At 41.6% G+C, this 23,757-nt stretch overlaps 1 protein-coding gene and 1 pseudogene across 1 annotated transcript in view; both read left to right on the top strand.

Annotated features, from left to right (window-relative positions):
* LOC102120061 (glutamate dehydrogenase 1, mitochondrial-like) overlaps window positions 1-23,757 on the top strand; it is a 516,922-nt gene that overhangs the window by 44,489 nt on the left and 448,676 nt on the right. The gene's annotated exons all lie outside the window — the stretch shown is intronic.
* Window positions 1,415-9,526, top strand: LOC102120831 (ribosome biogenesis protein BMS1 homolog; annotated as a pseudogene).

The following is a 23,757-nucleotide window of genomic DNA, read 5'->3' as shown; positions in this document are numbered from 1 at the left end:
GAGACTGTAGGCGACTTAGACCTGAGCCGAATCTGTTGACCCCAAGTTGTGCTATTCCCACCAATAAGAAAAGGGAGAGAAACATTAGTACATGTTCGGAACTAAAATATAGTAGAGAAGCAACATAATCTCAGAAATCACACAGCTACTCAGTTTCAAAGCATTCCTAGTGCCCAGCTCTCCTAACTCCCGGCCAGTGTTCCTTGACATTATGGTGATATATAAAGACTTTCTGTTTCCGCTCGTGTGTGTGTGTCTGTGGGAAGCCTCTGACTCACCTCTATGCTCCAGTAGCACCCTGTACAGCCTTGCAATGTAGCCCTTATTGCATGGCACGGAAGACACTAGTTTGAATTTCCTCTGCCAGTCAGATCATAGCTATATCCATTTACTGGCACAGTGGCTAGCACATCAGAGACACAAACATTTATTAAACGGAATTAATACAGGACCTTAACTGAATGAAATGGCACCCTGCTCCGCTTTTTTTCAGTCAAGCTGTCAGATTTTATGCAGCCCCATATCCTTAAAAAACTCACTAATTCAGTGATTACCAATTCATTGACCACAGATTCTCAAGTACCTCAGAAATTACTGGAAGGGTCTCTGTGAGTCCATGGGCTCTCCAGGCATCATCTCGAACCAGTCACATCTTGCACGTACAGATATTGCTGTTTTTCAAATGTGTGTAGATGAGTTGTAATTTAGGAGTTTTAAAGAGTCGACAGGTACTAAAAGTAATACTGCGCTCATATTGGAAGTTCATAGAAACGTTTTAAATTTTTTGTTAAAATTTGATCTTTAGTTTAAATTAGGAAACCACTTCATTAGTCCAGTTGATATCTAGGTCTGAGCCGTCCAGTAAGTAGCCACACGTGACTGTTTAGAGTTAGAATGAAATTAATTAAAAATTCATTTTTTCAGTTTCTCTAAATACATTTTAAGTAACCACACTTGGCTAAAGGCTAAATAGCTGAAAAGTACAGATATAGAATATTTCCATTCTTGCAGAAATAGATAGTGCTGATGTTGACACTTAAGATGAATAGAAAGTAACTTAACCATAAAATGTAACCTTAGCAGAGGTAACTCATCTAATTTATAGCATAACAGAGAGAAATGAAATTGGGGATGGTTAAGCAGTTTCTACCCTTGTTCAGTGAACAAATACATCATCTCTTCATAAAGAAATACATGAAATTTAATGTTTTTCCCTGGGTATTGCCTGGGTTGTAACATGCTTCTCCCACCTCCTTACCCCGGCATTCTTCCTTGTAGGTTAGAGTGACTTGTTATTGGTAAATAGCCACTATGGAGACTAAGGACCAGAAGAAACACAGGAAGAAAAACAGTGGACCCAAAGCTGAAAAGAAAAAGAAGCGGCATCTGCAAGATCTCCAGCTAGGAGACAAAGATGCTGGGAAGAGAAATCTCAAAGCCTTTGCAGTTCAGTCTGCTGTGCGGATGGCTCGATCCTTTCACAGGTATGTTTAGCTACAGTCTGATGCTTCTTCCATTGATTCTTTTTAAATAGTAGGAGCCTGTCACAGGTGACATTTGGATTCACAAGTCTAGTCCAGCTCCAAAGGACATGGAGATGCGTGCTGTGTGACTTTTACCAAAACATGAGAAGCCTTCCCATAGAAGCTGCCTTGCCTCCAGCATCTGCACACTGGTTGGTGTTTCTTGCCCAAGATACAAGAATTTATAGAATTTGTTTTTTCCTAAACTTTAAACTGTTTCTATGGTGATAAGTGTGTTTTTTTCCTCTGGATATATTTTACAAAGTTGTAATATAAAATACAAAAATTACAATATTTATTACTAACATAGCTTTATTTAGTGAGTCCTTGTGATATTCTTAGCAGTGTACTTTAAACACTATTCAACTAAATGCTTCCAGCAGCCTTACCAGAATAGGATCATTCCTGCCCTCATTTTATGGACAAGAAAACTGAGGTCAAGAAAACAAGTTACCTCCAATCATATAACCAGTAAGTAGGAGAGCCAAATTTAACTCCAGAGCCTCTGCTCTTATCTGTTATGATGCACTGCCTCGGTATTTACCTTTTGGTTTTTAAAAAACTTTTAAAATCACTCATGAAACAGTCAGATTTAAGGAGTGTTTAATTTTCAATTCTCTATACTATTGAAGTCGTCTTGTTACATCTTTATTGAACAGCAGTTATTTGGATGAGGGTCAGAAGTTAACAAGTTAATAATTGACAAGCTAATTTTATGTATATATAGTTTGTTGTACTCTCTATAAAATATACTGAAGTACTCATATCTGTAAGTATACTAAGAAAGTCTACTTATAAGGTTGGTACCTTTTACTCTATTTTGAAAGTGAATTTTCTTTTTCTTTTTTTTTTTTTAAATGAATAGGAGTCAGGATTTGAAGACAGAAAAGTGTCATATTCCAGTGGTTGATCGAACTCCACTAGAGCCCCTACCAATAGCAGCAGTGGTGACGGGGCCTCCAAAGTTGGAAAGCGCACTTTGATACAAGGCCTCATTCGGAACTTCACCCGGCAGAAGTTGACCGAGATCAGAAGCCCTGTGACGATCGTGTCAGGTAGAAGATGCCGCCGCAGACACAGAGTTGGCGTGGCTGTTTCATCTGAGGGCCATGCATGTGTTTCTTGTTTTCTTGAGTGGAACATGTTAAATATTGTCATATCATGTTACTTCTCTTATATTTTTACTAAGTTAGCTATAACTTCAGAAAAGGGTAAGTTCCCAGAGGTAAGGATGTGATACGTATCTTATCCTGACTGCTCTATGGCTTTGCCAAGCATGTTCCTTGGAAGGGCGTAGCAGGCGTGGTCACTGTGAACACATCATTTAACAGATAGCGTCTATCTCCTATGTGCCAGGTGCACATGCTTGCCCTTATGAAGCCACATGCTGGTGGAAGTGCATGTTTTCTCTTTTTCCTATGAGAATTTGTCTGCTTTGGGAGATGGTGACCTTTCCAAGTTTGAGGGAAGGTGAAACAAACTTCCAGTGGTAGAATGGCAATGTACACTCTGAAATCTCTTGTTATTGCAGTAACACAGTTGGATTGAGGCTTTTCTTTATCTTTGGAGCATCCATATTTTCTCTTCCGTTTTTTTGAGACAGAGTCTTACTCTGTGGCACAATCTGGAATGTAGTGGTGTGATTACAGCTCACTGCAGCCTCAACCTCCCAGGCTCAAGCAATCCTCCTACCTTAGCCTCCTGAGTAATGCATGCCACCATGCTTGGGTAATTTTTCTTTTTTTTTTTCTTTCTTTTTTGTTTTTGTAGAGATGGGGTTCCCCCATGTGACCCAGGCTGATCTCAAAACTCCTGGGCTCAACGGATCCACCTGCCTTGGTCTACCAAGGTCCTGGGACTACAGGCGTGAGCCACTGTGCCCAGCCCATATTTTCTTGACTGTTTTCTTATTACCTGAATTTAGACATAATTATCGTTACGAATATTCTGTTGTATTATGTTTGAGGAAGTTTTTAGCGATAGTGGGAATACAGGAAGTTTTGATAGAGGTGAACACACCTGCAGCTGAACAGCAGGATCATGCTTATCATGGAGCCTGTCCAGTCAGAATTTTCCCTGTTTGAGCACTTTTATTCACCTGGGTAGACTTTTGATATTATCTAAATTTAGAACACAGCAAGAAAAACACGATGGAATTTATTTTATTTTACCAGTTTTTGCCTATAAAGATGAACTTCTGGTACACTCCTATAAACGTATATGGTGTTTTACTGGATGCAGTTACAAAAATGAAAATTAGAGTTGATGGTTAGAGTTTTTTCAGGGTCTTTTTAAAGTAAAATTTTCATCTTTTCACTTATAGGTAAAAAGCGCAGACTCGCCATTATTGAATGTGGGTGTGACATTAACATGATGGTTGATCTGGCTAAAGCAGCAGATGTGGTAAGTCAGCAGGGGCAGCCTGGGGTGCTGATGGAGACTTACAGCGTTGTGATAGGTTATTTACCCTGTCAAGGGAAGAGAGTTTTATGATTACTAAACGAATCATGGTCATCATCAGGGATACAGTAGATGTGACTGAATTGATGATAATAATAATAGTAATAAATGTTGTAATACTGATAATACAAATGGAATGTGCACAATGAAATGTATTCCAAAATCTAAAAGCAAATGACAGGATGCAGAAAACCTTTAATGAACACAGCTAGTAAGAGTTCATTAACATGCATACATATATACGTACAAATATATCACAGTAAGTACCATTTCTTCTTGCATCCTTCCTGGCACTATGCTAACTGCTTTCTACAAATTTTCCTTACGTAAACCCTTGATACAGCCTTCAGGTGAGTAGGTATTATCTATAGTTTACATAAGATGAAATAGAGCCTCCCAGCAGCTAAGTAACTTGTGTGAAGATGTATCCCTTGTTCTTGATGGTACTGGAACCTTCATGCTTAATGATAATGCTAAAGTAAGTACATGAATTGCCTGAAGAAATGGTCAGAATTTATCAATAGAAAATGTAGACAGTACTCAGTGTGTGGAGAATGCATACGGTCTTGCATTTATGGAAATGATAATGTTCACTATTCCTGATATTCTATTAACTATCTTTTAAATTAACAAAAATAAAATACAAGTTAGGAAAAAAAAAAAAAAAAAAAAAAAAAGGCCAGACACAGTGGCTCACACCTATAATCCCAGCACTTTAGGAGCCTGAAGTGGGCAGATCACCTGAGGTCGGGAGTTCAAGACCAGCCTGACCAACATGCAGAAACCCCGTCTCTACTAAAAATACAAAATTAGCTGGGTGGGGTGGCGCATGCCTGTAATCCCAGCTACTTAGGAGGCTGAGGCAGGAGAATCACTTCAACCTGGGAGGCGGAGGTTGTGGTGAGCCGAGATCACGCCATTGCACTCCAGCCTGGGCAACAAGAGCGAAATGTTGTCTCAAAAAAAAAAAACAAAAAAACAAAAACAAAAAAATAAGCCATATTGATTAGGAAGTATGGGGTGATGGATTCCTTGTTTTTTTCATTTTTATTTAGTTTTTTCTAGAGCTACAGATTTTATACTTTGGCCCAGAAAGACTCCTAAAATATAAAGTGAAAAGTAATACAGGTTTTAAAGTTACGCCACTGTAATGTCAGAAAACTAAATAACATTTAAATTTTGAACATGTAATGCTACTATTAGTAAAAATAAGTGTTATTAATGTAAATCTGTGTAAAGATTACTAAATCTTGTATACTTGAAAAGATTGAAATAGTTCATAGAAGTCATCTGTTTCCCTTTTATTTAAAATGTAGCAAGTTTCTAATTTTAAAGACATACATATTAAGAGACGCTTTTACTTTTTTTATTTTTAGTTATTATGGATGCATACTAGTTGTACATATTTATGGGGGACATGTGGTATTTTGATACAAGCATACAATGTGTGATGATCAAATCAGGGTAATTTGGATATCCGTCACTTCAAACATTTATCATTTCTTTGTGTTAGGATCATTTTAATTTCATTCTTTTAGTTATTCTGAATTACATAATAAATTATAGTCACCCTAGTGTGCTGTGGGACACTAGAATTTATTCTATCTAACTATATTTTTGTACCTGTTAACCTTTCCCTCTTTGTCCCTCCCTCCCTGGTCCCCTTCCCAGCCTCTTAGCCATCATTGAGAGAGATGCCTATGTAAATCTTTTTCAGATTTTCAAAAGGAGCACACACATTTGGTAACGCACTCTAACTAGTGCAGGGTACACACAATGCGCGTTTTCTCTTTCCTTGCTCTAACCGCTGGTCTCTCAGGGCCCTGCAGAGCAGTATCCTTCCAGATACATATAAACACACATGCCACCCTTTAAAAACACAAATGGTAGCTTATTTTACACACTGTTCTATGCTTTGCTTTTTTCATATAATGTATCTTGGAGATACATAGTCAGTAAGTACTGTAGTACTGCCTCCTTCTTTTTAATGTAATATTCCATTCTATGGATGCACCATAATTTATTTAGCCTAGCTTATGTTGATTGCTCTGCTCTGGGTTGTCAAAGCCTCCTGACTATGGCAAAGGCACACACAGTACGTGGATTTGGGTGTGTACGTGTGTGTGTGGATTAGGGGAGTAACACTGGCTTAGATGACAAAGATTGGCAGCTGAGGGACTGTTTGGTCCCTGTTCTTCCTGACCCTAAAACCAGCTGCTTGCCCCTTGGCACTCTGACATCAGATGTGGTGTGAGGATTTTCCACCTGTTCTTCGAGCTGGTCCAGTGTTGCTGGAGAGCTCTGCTTGCTGCCTCGGTCTGCAGTGGCAGCTGTGCTTTCCTGCAAGCCCAACTTTGTATATCCTGTGGTTTTGGGTTTTGAATGTTTCCTAGTTTAATCAAAGGTGGGCATTTCTGTTTCCATTTTGTGTTATTTTCGGTTATCCATGGAAAGATAAGAACAGAACCATCTTTAATATTAAAACCAGAAGTTTCCAGGAATCAGTTCTGAAATTATTTTGCATCTTTGAAGTGTCTTAAATTTTAAAAATTGGTCTTATCTGCTTATATTTTCTTATAGACTGCCATTCGTGATAATCTTACTGTTTTTTTGACTTAATTCTAAACTGGTAGCTATTTAAAAAAATTTCTGAGCAATTGAGTTATACAAATTGACATACAAGATAGAGGTGTACACTGCATACTTCCCAGCCAAAAACAGATTTTTTTTTTCTGTGAGGAAATTGAAAGAAGAGATTGATTTTCTGTATATATTTAATATATTTCATTGATTATCACTTTCTTCCCATTCTTTGGATGTCAAAGACCTGTTATTTGGCTTAAAAATATGTTACAGAAAACTTCATTTCTTTAAATTAGGATTTCTTAGGTAAGGGCCAGGTTAGTCTCAGCCTTTTCTGAGTTACTTCTCACGCATTAGAATTCTTAAAATGAAAGTTTATATCCTAGTGGGCATTGTCTTATGGTTGCCTTTTAGAGCAAGTCAGAGGGTGGTGGTTTCTCTGGGGGATGCCTGTGTAGCCATTTGATTTAGTCTGGAGTGGGACTTTCCTGTCGAGGGCCAGATACTAAATATTTTCGGCTTTGTGGATCATGTCTTTTATAGCTACTTAGCTCTGCAGTTGTAGTGCACAGGCAGCCATAGACAATATGTAAATGAATTAATGTGGCCGTGTTCCAATAAAACTGTAGTTACAAACACAGGTGATGGGTGGATTTGGCATGTGGGCCAGTTGCCAACCGCTAGTGTAGGTGGTCTGTTTTGGTCGTTTCGTTGAGAAATGATGTGTTCTGTTTGTAGGTACTGATGCTTATAGATGCCAGCTTTGGGTTTGAAATGGAAACCTTTGAGTTTCTAAACATCTTTCAAGTACATGGCTTTCCTAAAATTATGGGAGTTCTCACCCACCTCGACTCCTTCAAGCATAATAAGAAACTGAAGAAGACAAAGAAGCAATTAAAACACAGCTTCTGGACAGAAGTTTCCCGGGTAGGAAGAGAAATAATTGTTAGAAACTAACAGTATAATCCTTTTAAAATAGACTGAAGAGGCAGGCACAGTGGCTCAAGCCTGTAATCCCAGCACTTTGGGAGGCAGACTTGGGCGGATCACTTGAGGCCAGGAGTTTTGAGCTCAGGGCAATATGGCCAAACCCCGTCTCTCCTAACATGCAAAAATTAGTCAGGTGTGGTGGCACACACCTGTAATCCCAGCTACTCGGGAGGCTGAGATATGAGAACTGCTCAAAGCCGGGAGGCAGAGGGTGCAGTGAGCTGAGATTGCACTGGTGCACTCCAGCCTGGGTGACAGAGTGAGACTCTGTCTCAAACAAAGAAACAAACAGACAAAAAAGACTGAAGAGCTATCACTAAACGTCTCTCTAGGATTTGCCTCCTGAATTCCCATTGTGTTTGTGTTCCCAGTCTCTGGAAGGTTTCCCTCAAGAGAGCGCTTATTCTGGGCCTCTTGGTGTATCTCATTTGTCTCTGTACCTGCTGCACCAGGCAGTGTCTGGGTGTTTGGGGGTGGGGACTTAATAGAGTACATCAGAAGTTTCTCCCAGTTGCAAGACCAGGCACTGCCCCTTCCTTTCCATACTGCTCTGGTCCATCGGCCACAGAACCGTTTCTGTGCTCAGAGGCCTCACCTCCCTCTCCTCACCATACTTAGATGGATGCCCCTGCTCGGCTGCAGAGCAGTCTGCCTCTGTGGGGTTCTAATAAGTTCTGAAAGAAGCCAGCAAGGCTCTGGAAGCCTCAGGACAGTGGCTTTGCTGGAAGTCTCCCTTCTTAGGATTGCTTCTTTTTTAGAGCTTTTATTTTGTTGCAGTTTTGACAAGAACTTAATTGAAATTTAATTTTTAATTTTCCTTTAATGTTTAGGGTGCCAAACTGTTCTGCCTTTCTGGAATGCCGCATGGAGAATATCAAAACCACGAAATCCACAATCTGGGCCATTTTATTACAGTTATGAAGTTTAGGCCTCTCACATGGCAAACTTCTCACCCTTATGTCCTGGCAGACAGGTAAAAAGTGATTGTAAACTTTTTCTTCCTGGGCCATATATTTCAAAGTTAAAAAGGCTAGGAAAAGAACAGTGATAGGATTTATTTTGTGCCTATTTGAATAGTGGGGGTAGAAGTGTAGTTGATGGAAAATGTCTACTTATGTCATTGCTCAAAGATGCTGTGCCTTTGGGAGTAAATTAATTATGAGATGTTTAGGAAAATGGGAGGACTTGGAAGCATTTAAGGCTACAGGATGTGGCCCCATCCTACGTTCAGCCTCAGTTTTCAGTGATGCTGCCTTCATGTCCGGGTGCTTGAGTCCTCGTGTGTGCCTTCAGTTTCCTTCCTTTGTGCTCTTCTTTGTGCTGTGGTTTTCTCAGCCTGGAATACCCTTTCTCCACCTGCCAGAATCCAAACCACAGTAAAAATCCCCAGAGCACAAGCTCACCCTCTTCCAGAAAGGGATTTTCTGAATATGTTCTTCACTCTTCCCTGACCCCAGGTGGACGTCATCTCCCTGTCTGGTGTCTTACGGAATGAATGTCACTTTCAGCCTAGAGACACAGTTGTGTGCCTGTCCCTTTTCCTCTGCTGGATGGTGAACGGTGCTTCCTTGTTTCTGCATTTTCTAGTTTTCTAAATGACATGCTTGGTGGACAAGAGTGTGATGAGTCATTGACACATGAAAGGAGGTATAGGCACTTTTGCCATTCATTTCTGCTGTATGATTGAGTTTATTTTTCTAGGATGGAAGATTTGACAAACCCAGAGGATATCCGAACAAACATCAAATGTGACCGGCAGGTGTCACTTTATGTTATTAAGAGGAGCACACTTGAAAAATAAAAGCCAAATTCACATGGCAGGTATTCTCTTGTTGTAGAACATACTAGAATTACACATAGGATTCTTGGGATGGCTTCATTTCTCAGGAAAACTGAAAAATGACCCAACAAGGGAAGATGGCCTTTCTGGAGGTTTTAAAAGTAAAGCAGCTGTGTGTAGGCCTGCAAAGGTGTTACCGAATCCCCTCTTCTCTGACCTCTTGTCTTGTAGCTAGAGGGCCACTGTTCCAGTGTGGCGCAATGCCCTTCTTTAGGGTCATGGGTTCAGCCCTTGGACTGTGGATCGTTGTTAACCCCCAAGTCAACAGTAGATACTTACTGACTTCCTGTCAGCTGAAGCTGGCTTTTTGGGTCCTGTCTTCTAGGGGGTGGAAGATTTTGCCATGAGTGATGTCAATTTCCTTCCAGACCCTTGTGCTCTTCCTGAACAACAAAAGAAGCGCTGTTTAAATAATAAGGAGCAGCTGGTTTATGTGCCTCTTTCTGGAGTTGGGCAAGTGCTGTATGACAAAGACGCTGTCTATGTTGACCTTGGTGCAGCCACGGTTTTCAGGCATCGGTGAGATGGGGGTCATTGCTCTGAACTCTCATTATTCTTTCCAAGTCTATTTTTTAATCAAAAAAAGTAATGTACTCAGCTTTTATTTATTGAAGATTTTTCTCTTGTACTTATAATAAAGGCCCAAATGCATACTGTAAATATGTAGAATAAAAAGAATACCTTTTTTTATTATACCAAACAAAAGCGTCCTGTCCTCCATGCCTCGATTCGTGGCCCCGGCGCGGGCCCTGCTGCCAGTGTGGCACCTGCATGGCTTATTTCCGTTTCTACAAAACCAGTGTGCTTGCCAGCTCTCGTTGGTCTTTTTCTTTTTCTCATTCACAGTGGTCTCCTCGTTCTTCATTTTAAAGCAGATTTCCAATATTTATTTCTTAGTTCTGAAGTGGAATTTTGTTGGGTTAAAATCAGGGTTATTTTAAAATGTTAGAAAAGCTAGAGTTGTCATAACACTGGAACTAAGATTTTTCTAGCTAGGTGTTTTGGTTATCAGGTTATATACTCACTGAGCTTTGGAAAAGTTTAATGGATATGGGGATCCATTTCAAGCTTTGTTGTAAGGATTTTCTTCTCTGGTTTTTGTGGCATTAAAAAGGTTCTTGGGAAATGTGTCTAAGATAATTTTGAGAACTGAGTGAAACCAGTGTCTCTCCAGGATCTTTGTGCTTTCCTCACATGCCCTTTCTTGGTGGTCTTGACAGGACGAGGTGGAGCCCACCCATGAGCTGGTCCAGAGTCTCATCTCCACCCACTCCACCATTGATGCCAAAATGGCTTCAAGTCGGGTGACGCTGTTTTCTGATTCCAAGCCACTTGGGTCAGAGGCTATAATCAAGGGGAAGTCTGCTTTTTTTTTTTTTTCTATTTTTAATGAAAATATGTATTACAGAAGATCATATCACTTGTAATTCTGCCATCATAACACATTTTGGTGGGATTCATTCTATTTTGTTTCATTTTTCTTTGTGTGTACGTGTGTCTCTGAGGGCTCTTCACTTACCTGACATTAGGAGAGAGTCTTTTCTTGAAATAAAATACAAGATGCATTTTTCAGCAGACCCCAAGTATTCCTCAAATACCACGCCATCTTCCATAGGTTGCTTTCTTGTGTTAGGATTTTAACACAGGAACATTGACGGAACACAGTGTTCCTTCCATAGCACCAGGGTAGTCTCCTCATGTCAAGGTCTTTACCTTAATCACATGTATGATGTACCGTTTTCATGTAAGGTTCTAGGAATCTGTGGACATCTTTGGGGGGGCCATTATTTTGCTGACCACATTATACATATATATATATTCTAGACTAGTACAAAAACAATGCCACTTCCATTGCTTTATGTATGTGTATATATATACGTTGTCTAATGCTATAATTTTTAAAAAGTTATAGACACAAATATACCCATTTAAAAAAAACTTTTTTTGCTATTTTACTTCATACTGCCATCTTATTTTTCCTGAAACTGTTTCAACCCTGGAATTCTTTATCGCTATTAGTTTTATTTTATTAAAATATTCATGAATGAGCATTCACTTGTATGTGGATTTAAAATTCACAGTAATTTTCTCATGAATTCATCTGTGAATAACATTTTATAGACAAAATGTCTGCACTAGGATGAGGACAAGAGGAGGATGTATAATTCCCTTGTTTTAAGGTACCGCCATTCATTATTATTATTTTAAAATATGAGTGTTGACTGATGTTAAAACACAAAAAGGGAGTGGTGGCTCCCGCCTGTAATCCCAACACACTGGGAGGCCGAAGTGGGTGGATCACCTGAGGTCAGGAGTTTGACACCAGCCTGGCCAACATGGTGAAACCCTGTCTCTACTAAAAATACAAAAATTAGCTGGACGTGTGGTGTGTGCCTGTAATCTTAGCTACCCAGGAGGCTGAGTCAGGAGAATCGCTGGAACCTGGGAGGCAGAGGCTGCAGTGAGCCAAGATCACGCCACTACACTCCATCCTGGGTGACAAGCGAGACTCTGTTCTTCCCCCGCCCCCCGCCAAAAAAACCCACACACACACAAAGGGATGATTGGTTGGGCACAGTGGCTCACACCTGTAATCCCAGCACTTTGGGAGGCCAAGGCGGATGGATCACATGAGGCCGGGAGTTTGAGACCAGCCTGACCAACATGGAGAAGCCCTGCCTCTACTACAAATACAAAAATTAGCCGGGCATAGTGGCACATGCCTGTAATCCCAGCTGCTTAGGAGACTGAGGCAGAATAATCACTTGAACCTGGGAGGTGGAGGTTGCAGTGAGCTGAGATCACACCATTACACTCCAGCCTTGGCAACAAGAGCGAAACTCCATCTCAACAACAACAACAAAGCAGATTTATAACTGAGCAGTGGATTTGAAAATTGTTTTAACAAATATTCAAAATACCTAAGGAACTTGTATAAATAAATAGGAAAAAAAAAAAGGAGAGAGAAAACCATCAAGAAGCCCCCACAAAGCAGATTTGTAAATGGGCAATGGATTTGAATAGACATTTAGCCAAAGAAGACATCCAGCTGGTGAAAAGGCATATGGAAAGGTGCTCAACATCATTGATTACCAGGAAAATGAAAATCAAAACTGCCACAAGTGGCTTAGACCATAGCGGCGTGCATGAAAGTTTTCAGGCCTCCAGTTGTTGGGAGTGGCTGAGGAGAGTGGGGAGCTTTTGTCTGTAGTTGGAAGAGTGGAGTCTCAACAAGAACCAGTGTATTGTGGACATGTGTGGGCCCTGGAGTGTGCATGGCTGGATGCCCTGTCTACCTGTGCCTTACAGAGTGACACCATTGTGCTATGGTTGATCAGAGGGGCAGGTGGCTTTCAGAGGGAGTGGGAAGTGGTGGGGGTTGGTTTGTTTGCCTGTGGATGATAGCAAAAGTGGGTTAGCTTCCCAAGAACTTAATAGTAGCCTATTTTGCTGCAATTCTAGATCCAGACTGGGGTCCCAAGGCATCTTGGTAGTCCACAGCTTCTTAGCAAGTGCATGTTCAGTTGGATCCCCCAGCCCAGCCTGGGTCATCTGCATCTTCTGCCTCTTGGGCCACACATAGCTCGGCTCTGCACTGAGCCGTCATCCTGTGGTGAGCAAGACCACATTCTTGGGCTTCAGTCTCTTTCCCTGCAGCATGCAGTCAAGGTGGTGTGAGCCACATCTCACAATGCCTGCTGCCTGAACAAGGACCAGAGGCCTGTGGAACACACGGCTCTCAGGTTTCTCCTACTCGATGACTCTTCAGCTGCCCCCACATGGCTTTCTAGCTCACAGCAGATCTAGCCTCCTCTGAGCAGTGAAGATGGGATGTTTTATGGTCATTTTCCCTGGTGTGCAGTGCCCAAGCGGAGTTCTTCAGCCCACCCTAGTCCATCCCCTCTCTAACCCCAGACCTGTCCAGTCTTACCTCCCTTCATATCAAAAGCCCACAGTTAACCCAGAGGGCTTCAGCCCTGCCATGCCTGACTTTCTAGGAACCCCCCTCTCCACGCACCCTAATCAGGACACTGTGTGAAGGTTCTCCCTCATTATTTTAAAAGGAGGAGAAATTTTTCTGACATAGAGGTTCTGGTGAAGTGGCCAGCTCCCACATCACAGGGAGACAACAGTTTGGGCTGGACCAGGATAAAACAGTGCTGTCCCAGAGCTGGCCATCTGATAAGGGGCTCCAGAGAGTGCAGTGATGGACCCCTGGGAGGCTTTCTGCTCTCCTGATGGCAGGTTTTTGGTGAGAAGACCTATTGGCCACTAGGCTGGCTGTGTGTGTGTGTGTGTGTGTGTGTGTGTGTGTGTGTGTGTGTGAGTGATATGTTTTCTTGGATTGATTTCTTTCAGCATGAAGCCCACTGTTTTGCTGAATGTATCTCACTATTTCCTGAAATTCACTACATTCAGCTGGCTTAAGGGTCCTGGGGCCTCGCTGTGTCATATTTGCACAAGCCTAGTGTCTGTGCAGACTGTACACTGGAGTTCAGTTGTAAGACCGTTTTGATCCCTTATTCTGTCCCTGTAATAGAAAAGCCATTTCATTCAATGGAATAGAAACCCAGATATATTGGCGAGATATTCTAATCTGTCATCACTGGGGCAGTGGCCAGTGATTTGGACTTTGTAGCGTAGATGGAAATGTCCAGGTTCTCTAGGTGGTGGGCAGAAGCCTCACTTTTTAAAAAACTTCCCCCACTCCACCCCTGCCAATGAGGACGTCGCTTGGGGGTATTTCCATCAGTGTTAAGTAGAAGAGATCATTTCCTGATGTTGAATTTTAGGTAAGGATGCCAGCTTCTGTATATCAGGGTAGTGGTGCTTGGGCTGAGACAGGCCTAGACAGCACTGTCTGAAAGGGGGCTCAAGGAAGTAGCTGTGAAAGGCCCCTGGGATGTTTTCTGCTCCCCTCTCTACAAGTCGCCTGGAGGGAGATCCTGTTAGTCACTATGGGGTGGGGGTGTGTGTGTGTGTGTGTGTGTGTGTGTGTGTTCATCACTTGTTGCTGGGGGGTGGGAAGAGACAACAGAAGTCTACAGAATCTGTAGTTCTCGGTTCATCTCCCATCCTAGTCCAATCATGGCCTAACATCCTTAGCTCCTGATCGCAGAGGAGACTCTGCGCATTTGTGTTCATGTGGCCGTGGATGTTGGCAGATTCAGATTGGTGCCCCAGGCATCTGTGCCTGTAACTGCAGGTTCAGCAGGCTCAGGACCAGGCTAAAGGGCCTCCAAGCTTCCTCCAGTTTCCTGGTGCATGCATGTGCAATATACCCCCCTGGCCTGGGGCTTTCCTGCCTCTTCTTGCCAGTTGGGTCAGAACTAGCTTATGAATCAGTATTGTCTGAGCTTTCATAGAATTGACTCTGACCAGTTGGATACTTGAAAAGGGCTATGTGATATAGATTCTTAAAGATGTATTATTTTAGAGTAGTTTTGAGTATTCAGCAAAATGGAGTGCAGAGTGCAGAGATCTCATATGCCCTCAATTCCTGTACATGCTCGGGTCACTCCACGAACACCCCCCTACAGCAGAGTAGAATAATTATTATAGTCAGTGAACTTACATTGACACATCATCATCACCCAGAGTGATACTCTTGGTGGGTCACATTCTAAGGGTTTGGAGAAATGTATAATGAGAATGAAATGTTTAATGAATATATCATTATAGCTGTTATGATATCCTGCAGTATACTTTCACTACTGTAATAATCTCGTGCTCTGTTTATTTATCCTTTCTTTTCCTAACCACTGGAAGCCATCCATCTTTTCAGTCTCCATAGTTTTACATTTTTCTGAATGTTGTGTTCTTGGAATCACAGAATAGATAACTCTCCAGATTGGCTTCTTTCAGTTAGTAATATGCATTTAAGGTTCCTCAGTGTCTTCTCATGGCTCAATAGCTCATTTCTTTTCAGAGGTGATTAATATTTCATTTTCTAAATATACCACAGTTGTATTTATCAGTTAAGCTATGGAAGGACATCTTGATTCCTCCTAAGTTTTGGCAGCTCTTTTAAAAGCTGCTATAAACATCTGTGTGTAGGTTTTCATGTGGACATAAGCATTTGGGTCATTTGGGTAAAGACCTAGGGAGTGCAATTGATGGATCATGTAATAGGAGTATGTATAGTTTTGTAAGAAACTGCCCATATTTGGAGAGTCTTTATGATGGTAGAAGAGAATGTGTTCACACACTGAAGAATCAATCCAATGAAGGAGGTAGAACTTGAGGATCCAGAAACAATGATGTAATCATGAGAGCTGTTAAAAGATACAATTAGACACTTTGAAACATTAGAAAATACATTTGAACATTCAGAAATGTATATACTACCCAACCGCAGACTTCAAGCAGCTCAAAGGTCCAACAGAGAGGCTTAGAGAGGGTGGGAGAAAACTTGTATATGGTGAATGTGGAAGAAAAGGAAAATACTTGATTGAGTAAAGTGGAGCAGTGGCCTCATTTGGAACATTACAATGGAAAGTCTCTAGTTAGATGTTAGCTGGTGGTTTCTGATTGGTTAAGCTTAGGTTTCCTTTTCTTATTTACACTGAGTCAAGTTTTGGTTTGTTTAAGGAGGAATTGGGTGCACTGCAGCCACCTCAGCCTCAGGGCCACTTGTTTATTTGATTATTTTTAACAGAGAAGATGCTTTTAAAAATATCTGTTGCCCTGGCTGGAGTGCAGTGGCATGATCATGGCTCACTGCAGCCGCAACCTTCCAGGCTCAGGTGATCCTCCCACCTCAGTGCTCCCCACCCTGAGTAGCTGGGACTACAGGCACATACCACCACACCACCATGCTAGACTAATTGTATTTGTTTGAGAGATGCAGTTTCCCCAAGTTGCTTAGGCTTCTTTCAAACTCTTAGACTCAAATAATCTGTCTGCATTGGTCTCCCCAAATGCTGGAATTACAGGCCATCTAAATCTTTTATCTCAGATTTGCCTTGTGACAAAAGGAGGGATACTTTTTCTGACATAATGAGGCAGAGAAAGGTGAGGTGGCGCATCCTGTGCGTATTATTTTCTCAGGTGATGGGAATATGGTCGGTTCTTGCCTAATGGGATATATTTTCTCCTTGAATGATTTGGCAAGATATCAGATGAGAGAAGTTGAATAAACGTTAGAAGAACATAGAAAAGATAGGTTATACATGTTGGGTTTCTGAAGAAATGATGTCATTGGAGAAACAAAACTTTTATTGATTTCTGGAAACATTTACAGCCAATTTTTTATGTAAGTAATTTGAGTGTATGATGATATCTCTGACCACTTTTTGATATTTTTTCTGGTTCAGCTGAGTGGTGCCATTGAGGAAACACAAAGTGGGGCTCATCCAGGAATGAGATTTTGCCAGAGAAAGGACAAGCAGCAAGTCAGGGAGCTTAAGGTAATTATGAGAAAGTGACTATCTAAAATTGCTTAGGTAGAAGGAGACAGATTGGATTTTTGTGTTTGGTATTTGGGGTAAGAGGGGTATGTGTGTGTACCTGAGATATGTTGTTTATTCTCTCTCTCTCTCTCTTTTTTTTTTTTTTTTTTTTGAGAAGGAGTGTCGCTCTGTCACCCAGGCTGGAGCGCTGTGGCACAATCTTGGCTCACTGCAACTTCCGCATCTCAGGTTCCAGCGATTCTCCTGCCTCAACCTCCCGAGTAGCTGGGATTACAGGTACCCGCTACCACACTTGGCTAATTGTGTATGTGTGTGTGTGTGTGTGTGTGTTTTAAATTTTTTTTTTCTTAGTAGAGATGAGGTTTCAGTATGTAGGTGAAGCTGGTCTCAAACTCCTGACTTCAAATGATCCGCCCACCTTGGGTTCCCAAAGTGCTGGGATTACAGTCGTGAGCCACTGCACCCAGCCTGTTTATTCTCTTAAGAGAGAAAATGAGGGAATTAATGGACTGTAGTTCTGGACAAAGTGGAAAACTCTTAAAGTGGAAGTACTGGGGCAAGTGCTGTGACAGGCTGGGATGGTGCAGTCAGTCCCTTCACCCAGAAATCAGTAGAATGTTAGCAGTTCAGACTCAAACCTTGTGAAAAACAGGTGGTGGAAAGGAAGTCCCTTGCAGCAACTGGCGCCATAATCAAGACAGAATGTTTTTGGAATAAAAACAGTTACCTGCTTTCAGCCCCAGGTGGTAGCTATTGTCTGCCCTGACGATAGGTGATACTAATTTGTGATCCTGATGTCTTAAAATGGGATCACTCATCTCCAGTAGAAATAAGTCCACAGTGAAGTTGTCCCCTCATCCCCAAAGAGATAAACATATATGAATGAACTGAAGTGATAAGGTAACAACTACTGCTGCCTGGGATCATGAGAGACCTGAAATGAACTGATAGGAAGTGAAAGGTGGCTGAGATAATGAGAATAGAGCCATCTGCAGAGGATCATAAAACCAGCAAAGATAAGGTCTTGTGTAAGATGCCTTCAGAAGCTTTGTCCATGAGAACTCTAAGGACTTCTCCAGACCTGTTGTCTGCTGCCCAAAAGGAGCCTCTGACCAGCATCCAAAGGGCTTCCGGACCCACTGGACTCTTCTGGAGGTACACTGGTCTCCCGGGCCATGGCTGTGGTTTTTTACTCACTTTATTAATGCCTGTGTGTAGAATGATAATTGTATAATTAATAGTGTGAAGACCTCTTGATAAATGGTAAATCTGAACATATGTATTTGTCTGACGTGTCATTGTGAAACCTCACAGCTTCAGTCAGTGTCAGCACAGCTAAGGAGCTTTTGTACGTAATGCACATGTCACTGGGCATAGTCTACAGGCACCTAATAACTCAGGTACCTTAACAGTCACTAATGAGTGTATCTCCAAGGAACAGTCCAACAACACAGGACTGGCCGGACTCAAGGTAACTATATGTCCAATCCAGGGTCATAGTGAGTGGGCATCTGCCAACCAGGGGTCATTCCCCCTGCCTGCCATTGAGCAGTTCAGAAGTGACTGGTGTAAGCAGACATGAGTGAGCTTGCTGAATTCACTATTTGCCTCTTTGGAGGGGATCATACCCAGGGTCTAGGTCATTGTGCCTTATCAGAGTCCTACACATTTCACTTGCAAATTATATTTGAAAATTAAATGACTATGTTGCAAGTCATTCACAAGACATTTTTTAAAATTGCATTCCAGAACCCATATTAACATCCAGTGACCTGTAGAAAGCAGTAGAGAAATGTATTAAGCAAAAAGTTCTGGCAAAGACCAGTCTGATACTGGCCTGATTACCCAACCTCAGGAATTGGCCACATCAACTCGAAGAGTGAAGAAAAATAAAAAGTACCAGATTTATTACAAGACATTAGGAACTATCCATTTAGATAGATGATTTTAGCTAACACAATATTACAACGTTATCCTGAAGAATATGTCCCTCTCCCAGAGAACCCAGGAGGTTATCATGACCCCTGGAAAGCCCGACCAGGAATAGGAGTGCAAGTGGCATAGGTGCATGAATGCAGAAATACAATCTCTACTGAAAGTAAGTTTCATACTAGGCAAGAATTACAGGATATACATAGAACTTTTGCTCACAAAGTCAAATCAGATGTACAAATTCAATGTGGTTTAGGAGTCAATGGTGGTAAGTTCATTGTGCTTATGGGAAGTGAAGTAGGACAAATGACTGTAATAGCAAATAACTCCAGGATTAATGATGAATTAATTGCTAGAGCAGAAAATATCCAAGACCTTCCTGACTTATGATGGGGATGGGTAAAGAAGTTGGATGAGATGATACCCAAAAATGATTCCCAGCTTTACCTAAACTAAACAATGGAAGACTGTAGAAGATGCCATTAAGCTATCTCAAGAATATGGAAGATTATTATTCGCTTCTGATGGGACAGGACTTTACAGGGCACCTGAAAAAATTCCCATGAAAAATCACTTTTACAAAATGTCAAGTTATGATATCCAAGATGAAACCAATGAGTCACAACATTCACATAATACACTGTACAACCCTGATCTCCTGTCATAAAATGTTTCTTACCTCTAAACCAAAGTTTCATTTTATAATTCAATTTTTCTCATTTTTTCTGTTCTCTTACCTTAAAAAAAGATTAAAAACTTTTGTATGTTTTTCATATATGCTTGCAAAGGATTGTAAAACTTTATTGTGATTATTGTTGCTTTAAGCTGAAACTTCCCTAATCTTTCTTTAGAGATTGTGGCATAGCATGCTAGTTTCCTTTCCATATCCAATTGTTTGCTGTAATGAATACACAAATACAGGCACTATTTTTGTAACTTTAAATAGACATCATCTCAAGTCTACAAGAATTATCCAAAATGGTATCTAATGACATTTCTAGGTCTTCAGACACTATTAACACAGATCGTAGCTCCTAGGTCCTGAAGATTTTACTAGATATTGGTTACCGAAACTGAGCTTTCTTGAATTCTTTCTCCTTCCACTGTGGTTTCCCACATTTCAACGTATCACCGATTTTTGTCCTCAAACATTACTTACATATTTTCCACAGAATTAAATTAAAAATGAATCATCCCTCCTCTGATTTTTGAAATGACCCTTTGCTTCCTATGATACTGATTCTTCTGGTCCTTTTCGTAGTTATATTTTAGAGTTTGTAAATATTCACACATGTTGCAATTGCATATACTTTTCTTTTCTTTTTTTTGGCGGGGGGACGGAGTCTCGCTCTGTCGCCCAGGCTGGAGTGCAGTGGCCGGATCTCAGCTCACTGCAAGCTCCGCCTTCCGGGTTTACCCCATTCTCCTGCCTCAGCCTCCCGAGTAGCTGGCGCCCGCCACCTCACCCAGCTAGTTTTTTGTAATTTTTCGGTAGAGACAGGGTTTCACCGTGTTAGCCAGGATGGTCTCGATCTCCTGACCTCGTGATCCGCCCATCTCGGCCTCCCAAAGTGCTGGGATTACAGGCTTGAACCACCCACCGCGCCCGGCCTAATTTTCTTATTAGTTATTTTGTCCTCTTCTCCTAAAGTTGCTGTTATTTCTTTTTTTTTTTTTTTTTTTTTGTCGCCGGGGCTGGAGTACAGTGGCCGGATCTCAGCTCACTGCAAGCTCCGCCTCCCGGGTTTACGCCATTCTCCTGCCTCAGCCTCCCGAGTAGCTGGGACCACAGGCGCCCGTCACCTCGCCCGGCTAGTTTTTTGTATTTTTTTAGTAGAGACGGGGTTTCACCGTGTTAGCCAGGATGGTCTCGATCTCCTGACCTTGTTATCCGCCCGTCTCGGCCTCCCAAAGTGCTGGGATTACAGGCTTGAGCCACCGCGCCCGGCCTGTTATTTCTTTTAACTTTTTGTGGGAAAAGTTAAACCCATCTTTCACTTTGTTGATATGGTTATTTGTAATTTAATGCCTTGATTTTTGCTCAAATTGCTTTTCAAGTTACCCACTTTTAGGGAAGACATTATTTGGGTTTTGTTTAGTGTATCAGGCTTTTTTTAAGTTAGTTGTATCAAGAAGTGTAGACTTTTCTATACATAATATCCTTTTCTCCACAGTAGTTTTTTTTTTTTTTTTTTTTTTTTTAAGTCTGTTAAAATAAAGGTCATCAAATGATCTTTTCCTAAACCTTTCCTCTACCAGAAATATCCTTAGAGTCACATGGGCCTTTCTCCCTTCTTGCTTTTGTAGGAGTCCAAAGCTAATCTGTCTCTGATCGGATTGCATGCACGTGTGCCTTTTGGGGCCCTTGTGCATTCATTTTTCCTTCTCTTCTAACCTCAAAAATGGGTTTTCTCTGTTGGCTCTTTCCCTTTAACATAGAAGTATACTCATGCTTTTGTTGAATCTTGGAATAAAAGGCTTTCTTTACCATGTGTCTCCCTTTAACTACTACTACGTCTCTCTTCTCAGCCAAATACTAGGGAAGAGAAGCCCTGAGTTTGTGTCATTGTTTTCTCACCTCCAGTTCACTACTTTACCCACTGCCTGACACCCAGCTCACTCACACACACAAGCCCAATCACTAAGTTGCCATAGCTGATTTGTAGCTTTCCTGCCCTACTGGCAAAATTTGACTCTGTGCATTGGGATAATACATGCTGAGTACCTATTGAACAGGCACTGTGCTAGGTGCTGCTGTTATAGAAATGAAAAGAAGGCATCATCTCCTTTCTAACAACTCACAGGAGCAGCCATTCCTGATTCATATGCAGGTCTCTTGACTCCCAGTGCTCACTTTTTCAGGCTGCACTTACTGCCGTATAAATCACCCTATTCTACAGGTCTTCTTTCTTCCCACTTCTCCTTACTATACACAACTTCTCAAGGCAATCACCTCCACGCCCATGGCTTCAGTTGCTTTCTCCATTCTCTGACAACAATGGAATTTTAAATGTTTTGTTTCATGTCTTTGCTTTATTTTGCACAAGATGCCTCATTTGCTGTAACCATAGATTCAAAGTTGCTCCATGAAAGTGATAAATGAAAAATGGTGATATTCTTAACATGTAAATTTCAGGAAGTTTTCCCAGTTACTCTTAATGGCTTGATCTAGTATGTGTGTTATTTTTGAAAGCATATGTTGGGATGCCACAAATGGACTTAGCCCACAGAGATTTATATTCAACTTTTGACCAGAGAGTTCCATTTTAATGTGACACTGAGAGTAAAAACTATCTTTTCCTCCTTACCCATTTTTCTTCCTACATTCTCTGCCAGGAGGAAGGCATCACTATGTACCCAGTCTTCCCCAGCAGAGCCTGAGCAGGCCTGTTTTCCCTCTACTTTCCCTTTTCTTTCACATCTCATGACCAAGCACTTCCTAGTCTGTCTCCCAAATGATCACAAACTTTTTTCTCCATTTTTGTCACTGCCACTGCCCTTAGCATTACTCTGCCTTTAGACAAAGTCTCTTCATTGGTTTGGTTGCTTCCTTCAGTTCTTCCTTATTATACAGTCCACTACACACACATCTGACAGAGACTTTTCACCTTTTTATGGTTCAGTGACTGAAATTTCCAGAATAAAATTAAAACCACCCCAGCATCAAATTTGAGGTCAAATAGAGGTGGGTTTGTATCCCAGGTTCATATACTATCCAGCAGTGTGGTCTTAGAAAACGGAACTCCTTAAGCCTTTGTTTGTGCATCTGCCTACACTCATTGAGAGTTGGGACTATTTCACACATACAGTGCCTGGCATGTAGAAGGGACTTGATCAATGTTGAATGAAGGGGAGGCATTTTAAAATCCACATCAAAAAAAGTTGTTCTGTCGGGGAGCAGTGGCTCACGCCTGTAATCCCAGCACTTTGGGAGAACAAGGCAGGTGGATAACCTGAGGTGAGGAGTTTGAGATCAGCCTGACCAACATGGCAAAACTCCGTCTCTACTAAAAATACAAAACTAGCTGTGCATGGTGGCACATACTGTAATCCCAGCTACTCGGGAGGCTGAGGCAGGAGAATCACTTGAGCCTGGGAGGCGGAGGTTGCGGTGAGCCAAGATCGCGCTATTGCACTCCAGCCTGGGCAACAAGAACGAAACTCCATCTCAAAATGTGTTCAGCAAGGTTGAAGCATAAAACGTTAATAGCCAGAATCATTTTTCAATTGTATTTCTATAAATCTGCAAGACACAATCTGAAAATGAAATTAGAGAAACAATTTCACTGGGCAACAAGAGCAAAAGTTCGTCTCAAATAATAATAATAATAATCTACAATGCCACTTCCCGTCCAAGCTTGACTTCTACCTTTACATTCTGATATGGTTTGGCCATGTCACCACCCAAATCTCATAATGAATTGTAATCCCCACAATCCTCATGTGTCAAGGGAGGGGCCTGGGGGGAGGTGACTGGATAATGGGGACAGTTTTCCTCTTGCTGTTCTTGTGGAATTCAGTGAGTCCTCATGAGATCTTACAGGGTTTTGTTTTGTTTTGTTTTGTTTTTTGGGATGGAGTCTTGCTCTGTTGCCCAGGCTGGAGTGCTATGGTGCGATATTGGCTCACTGCAGCCTCTGCCTCCTGGGTTCCAGTGATTCTCCTGCCTCAGCCTCCTGAGTAGATGGGATTACAGGCATGTGCCACCACACCCAGCTAATTTTTGTATTTTCAGTAGAGATGGGATTTCACTACATTAGCTAGGCTGGTCTCGAACTCCTGACCTCAGTTGATCCACCTGCCTTGGCCTCCCAAAGTGCTAGAGTTACAGGTGTGAGCCACTGTGCCCGGTTGAGATCTGATGGTTTTATACATGTTTGACAGTTGCTCCTTCACATACTCACACTCTCTGTATGGCCACCATGTAAGTCGGACCTGGTTCCCTTTCTGCCATAATTGTACGTTTCCTGAGGCCTCCCCAGTCATATGAAACTGTAAGTCAATTAAACCTCTTTCC

This window comes from Macaca fascicularis, chromosome 9 (assembly GCF_037993035.2).
Source record: "Macaca fascicularis isolate 582-1 chromosome 9, T2T-MFA8v1.1".
NCBI classification, from domain to species: domain Eukaryota; kingdom Metazoa; phylum Chordata; class Mammalia; order Primates; family Cercopithecidae; genus Macaca; species Macaca fascicularis.
Note: the sequence above shows the minus strand (reverse complement) of the source record. Positions and strands in the feature narration are given on the sequence as shown.